We start from the raw sequence: 6000 nt of genomic DNA, 5'->3' as shown, positions 1-6000 counted from the left end.
TCAATTTCTGCAAAACCATTCTCGACTAAAACTGGTTTCCTTCAGATCGTCACGAAAGCTTGTATCTTCGGTACTTCTGATACATTACTCCTGTCTTCCTTTGTGAAGACAGAGGCAAAGTACAAATTCGGTTCCACAGTGAATACTTTGATCCTCGTTATGAATTCTCCTGTTTCTGATTGCATGGCGCCGACATTCGTTTTTGTCAATTATTTCCCTTTACGTGCCTATAGAAATTATTTTGTCGCTTTTTATTTTCCTCTCGCTAACTTTAAAGCAATATTTTGCCTTTCTTAATTAATCCATTGATCCCACTTTGCTGGATTTCAGACTGCTTCAAATCCTTAGGTCTATTATTTTTTGCCAATTTGTACAGTTCTTCTTTGATTCGACGAGTATCTCTAACTTCCCATGTTAGCCATGTTTCGTCCTCAATTCCTTTACCAGTTTTGCGCCAAACAGGATTAAACAGCAGCTGGACCTCCGAAGAATTCAAGGACTTTGGAGTTTCAAGGATTTTGGCATTGTTGTTTCCAAACATAAAATTGCCCAGATTGAAACATCCCCAGGAATTAGACCTGACGGACCCGGGAAAAGACAACAATCATATGCATTTCTATGCTTCCCTTTTAATGTTATTCATAGTTGCAAAACGCTCTCTTTCTTGCACCCCCACCCCACGCAACCGTCCCCCAATCTCACTGTGTGTGAGCTTGAGAACAATTCCACCATCAACGCCACAGGTCTGTGTTTGATAGAAATTAGCCTTCCTCGGTGATGACGAAGAGATTTTGCTGTGTGCTACTTACAGCATTCCAATCACATTCTCTTTTCATCCTTCGTGATGATCTAACGCAGATTTCCATCTGTTTCCACAGCCAGTTATTCCTGGAACAGGTCATTTTTCTGTCTGATGAGGATTATAGACTGAGGGGCATTACTCCATGTCAAGCCTGCATAACCAGGAGTCCCTCCCAGTCTTAGCGCCCGCCACGCACTGGCTTCTTGGAAAAAAATTCCAGGTTGCCGTTCAACCACTCTGACCTTATTATTAAAGCTGCCTCATTGGCCAGCACGTCCTGGATGAGACTCGATCCCAGAGGTTCTGATCGGGAGAGGATAAATAATTTAAATTTTCCCCGTCCAAAACAAAATGATGCAGGTACTGAATTAAATGTCATTGATGTAGACTTTATGACAATGATTTTGCTATGATAAAGTTGAATGTGACCTGACAGGCAGGTCCTATCGAGGAGAATGATAACGGGAAGAATTGAAGGATGATGGTATCGTCAATCATGTTAATGATACAACAGGAAATTTAACTGGAATAATCGAAAAAATATACGATAAATTCAAACATTAAGACATCTACCATTGGTGTCGGGCGACATTTAACCTTTCATTTGGTTCAAGAAAGCAGCAACGTTCTTCCATTGATTTAGTTACTGATGAATACGTTAGAACATACATTTGGTTAATGCCTTTCCAGCGGGGAAATTTTAACAATGTCCTTGCGAATCTGCAACAAATGTTACAATCTATTTTTTTTTTCGAAAATGTCATTGCATTTATAGAGTGAGGGCGTGAGGAAATGCCAAACATTATCTATGAGCAAAGGGTGCTGCACGACACATGGACTTGGAACTTCATTTGATTGATTTTGTTAATGAACAGCTGTACTGAAAAGTTCATTAGATATAATCAGCGATTTTAACGTGAGCTGGCGAGATTATTGGACTTCTGAATTTCGCAGTAATTCTCATGACAGGATTTCTATTTTGCACACAGTGCTGAAAAATATTCATGTTCCTCAATCTTCCTTTGTGAATTCTTCAGGACATAATGGCATTGTGAGAGTCCTCTATCTGTCTGTGAATTAATTCGTGTGAAGTATAGCGATAATTGGGAGCATTATGTCACTGCTCAGATACAGTCAAAGGGGCATCTTTCACAGTCTGGCATCAAATGTTTGTCTGAAGCAAATCATGTTACATGACAGCTTCAGTGTAATGTGCGCTTAGTTCTGCGTAACAAAATACTCCCATGTGCACTCTAAGGTTGAGAATTGCAGAAACAACATGACCGCTGTAGCTGGTCACATTCCCGTAAGGAATATGAGCAGGAGTCTGTCAAACTGCGGGTCCAGCCAGCTCAATCAATCTTTCAGTTATGGCTGAGCAGATTGTAAGAAGTTTAACAACACCAGGTTAAAGTCCACGAGGTTTATTTGGTAGCAAAAACCACACAAGCTTTCGAGGCTCTGAGCCCCTTCTTCAGGTGAGTGGGAATTCTGTTCACAAACAGAACTTATAAAGACACAGACTCAATTTACATGAATAATGGTTGGAATGCGAATACTTACAACTAATCCAGTCTTTCAGAAACAAAACAATGGGAGTGGAGAGAGCATCAAGACAGGCTAAAAAGATGTGTATTGTCTCCAGACAAGACAGCCAGTGAAACTCTGCAGGTCCACGCAACTGTGGGAGTTACAAATAGTGTGACATAAACCCAATATCCCGGTTGAGGCCGTCCTTGTGTGTGCGGAACTTGGCTATCAGTTTCTGCTCAGCGACTCTGCGCTGTCGTGTGTCGCGAAGGCCGCCTTGGAGAACGCTTACCCGAATATCAGAGGCCGAATGCCCGTGACTGCTGAAGTGCTCCCCAACAGGAAGAGAACAGTCTTGCCTGGTGATTGTCGAGCGCTGTTCATTCATCCGTTGTCGCAGCGTCTGCATAGTTTCCCCAATGTAACATGCCTCGGGACATCCTTTCTTGCAGCGTATCAGGTAGACAACGTTGGCCGAGTTGCAAGAGTATGTACCGTGTACCTGGTGGATGGTGTTCTCACGTGAGATGATGGCATTTGTGTCGATGATCCGGCACGTCTTGCAGAGGTTGCTGTGGCAGGGTTGTGTGGTGTCTTGGTCACTGTTCTCCTGAAGGCTGGGTAGTTTGCTGCGGACAATGGTCTGTTTGAGGTTGTGCCGTTGTTTGAAGACAAGAAGTGGGGGTGTGGGCATGGCCTTGGCGAGATGTTCGTCTTCATCAATGACATGTTGAAGGCTCCGGAGGAGATGCCGTAGCTTCTCCGCTCCGGGGAAGTACTGGACAACGAAGGGTACTCTGTCCACTGTGTCCCGTGTTTGTCTTCTGAGGAGGTCGGTGCGGTTTTTCGCTGTGGCGCGTTGGAACTGTTGATCAATGAGTCTAGCGCCATATCCTGTTCTTATGAGGGCATCTTTCAGTGTCTGGAGGTGTCTGTTGCGATCCTCCTCATCCGAGCAGATCCTGTGTATACGGAGGGCTTGTCCGTAGGGGATGGCTTCTTTAACGTGTTTAGGGTGGAAGCTGGAGAAGTGGAGCATCGTGAGGTTGTCCGTGGGCTTGCGGTACAGTGAGGTGCTGAGGTGACCGGCCTTAATGGAGATGCGCGTGTCCAAGAATGCAACCGATTCCGGAGAGTAGTCTATGGTGAGCCTGATGGTGGGATGGAACTTGTTGATGTCATCATAGAGTTGTTTCAGTGATTGTTCACCATGAGTCCAAAGGAAGAAAATGTCATCGATGTATCTTGTGTATAGCATCGGTTGAAGGTCCCGTGCGGTGAAGAAGTCTTGTTCGAACCTGTGCATGAAGATGTTGGCATATTGAGGTGCAAATTTGGTCCCCATGGCTGTTCCGTGTGTCTGGATGAAGAACTGGTTGTTGAAGGTGAAGATATTGTGGTCCAGGATGAAGCGGATGAGATGTAAAATTGCATCTGGAAACTGGCAGTTGTTGGCGCTGAGCACTGAGGCCGTTGCAGCAATGCCATCGTCATGGGGGATGCTGGTGTAGAGTGCTGAGACATCCATTGTGACGAGGAGCGCTCCTGGTTCAACTGCTCCATGTGTGCCGAGTTTCTGTAGGAAGTCCGTCGTGTCGCGACAAAAGCTGGGGGTTCTTTGTACAATGGGTTTCAGGATGCCCTCGACATAGCCGGAGAGGTTCTCGCACAGGGTCCCATTGCCCGATACGATGGGACGGCCGGGTGTGTTTGCCTTGTGTATCTTCGGGAGGCAGTAGAGATCTCCAACGCGGGGAGTACGTGGGATGAGAGCACGGAGGGTGTTCTGAAGGTCCGGATCAAAGGTCTTGATCAGAGTGTTGAGTTGACGGGTGTGTTCTTTGGTCGGATCTGCAGGTAACTGTCTGTAGTGTTCCTCGTTGTTGAGTTGTCGGTACACTTCTTTGCAGTAATCCGTTCTGTTCAGTATGACGATGGCCCCTCCTTTGTCTGCTGGTTTGATGACAATGTTGCGCTTGGTCTTGAGAGCGTGGATGGCGTTACGTTGTGCTTGGGTGATGTTCGGGGCTGTCTTGTGAGTGCGGCTGATGAATTTGGTGTTGACGCACCTCCTGACGGCTTGGGCATACATGTCAAGTCGAGGGCAGCGGCCTTCCGGAGGAGTCCAATTCGACTCTTTCCTCTTCGGAAGCACTGCGGATCTCTCTGTCGGCTGTTCCGGTTCATTGGCTGTCTCATTGTGTTCGTTGTTGGCCTCTTGGGGTTTGTGGAAGAACTCCCTCAGCCTCATTCGCCTGATGAATTCCTCTGTGTCTGCTGCGAGACTGATGGGGTCTATTTTGGTGGTGGGGCAAAAATTAAGCCCTCGGCTGAGAACTTCGATTTCATCTGGTTGAAGTGTGTAGTCGGACAAGTTGACAATGGACTTCCCTGCAGTGGTACTGTTTTCTACTGTGGTACCGGGGGAGGCTTGGTTGCTGCTGGTGGTGATGCCGAGTTTCTCAAGTTTCCTGTTCTTGGTGTGCATGTAGATGGTGTAGTTCCTTTGTCTCGTCTGCTTGGCAGAGTTTCGCAGCTGGTCTGCGTCCTGAGCGCAAGTTGAGAATATGGATTCGATCTTGGTTTCCAGGCTGCGGCGTTTGCTGTAGAGTTGGTGTATGAGGTGGTTGAGGAGGGTGAGAGAGGTGCGACGGCAAAGTCTCTCAGCGTAGTCTGTGTTATAGGTTGACCTGAGTGGGTTCGTGATCCGTAGTCCTTTCGGTATCTTGTCTGCTTTCTTGCATTTTTGTAGAAACTTGATGTCTGTGTCGATATGCGCGATCTTCTTGGCGATACTCTTCACTTGGAGCCGGCAGTTTGCGGTGTCGATGGTCGTCATGATGTGGAGATGCCGGCGTTGGACTGGGGTAAACACAGTAAGAAGTTTAACAACACCAGGTTAAAGTCCAACAGGTTTATTTGGTAGCAAAAACCACACAAGCTTTCGAGGCTCTGAGCCCCTTCTTCAGGTGAGTGGGAATTCTGTTCACAAACAGAACTTATAAAGACACAGACTCAATTTACATGAATAATGGTTGGAATGCGAATACTTACAACTAATCCAGTCTTTAAGAAACAAAACAATGGGAGTGGAGAGAGCATCAAGACAGGCTAAAAAGATGTGTATTGTCTCCAGACAAGACAGCCAGTGAAACTCTGCAGGTCCACGCAACTGTGGGAGTTACAAATAGTGTGACATAAACCCAATATCCCGGTTGAGGCCGTCCTTGTGTGTGCGGAACTTGGCTATCAGTTTCTGTTCAGCGACTCTGCGCTGTCGTGTGTCGCGAAGGCCGCCTTGGAGACTGGATTAGTTGTAAGTATTCGCATTCCAACCATTGTTCATGTAAATTGAGTCTGTGTCTTTATAAGTTCTGTTTGTGAACAGAATTCCCACTCACCTGAAGAAGGGGCTCAGAGCCTCGAAAGCTTGTGTGGTTTTTGCTACCAAATAAACCTGTTGGACTTTAACCTGGTGTTGTTAAACTTCTTACTGTGTTTACCCCAGTCCAACGCCGGCATCTCCACATCATGAGCAGATTGTGACATTAGTTTCACTTTGCTCCCTGTTTCCCACAACCATTAACACTCTTGTCAACCTATTCAAAGTCAGATAATTAAAATCTTCAAATTCTGCCAAAATTCCCTTCAGTACTCCTTTCCATTAT

This window comes from Mustelus asterias, chromosome 32 (assembly GCF_964213995.1).
Source record: "Mustelus asterias chromosome 32, sMusAst1.hap1.1, whole genome shotgun sequence".
Taxonomy (NCBI): Eukaryota; Metazoa; Chordata; class Chondrichthyes; order Carcharhiniformes; family Triakidae; genus Mustelus; species Mustelus asterias.
This window is presented reverse-complemented; position numbering follows the sequence as displayed.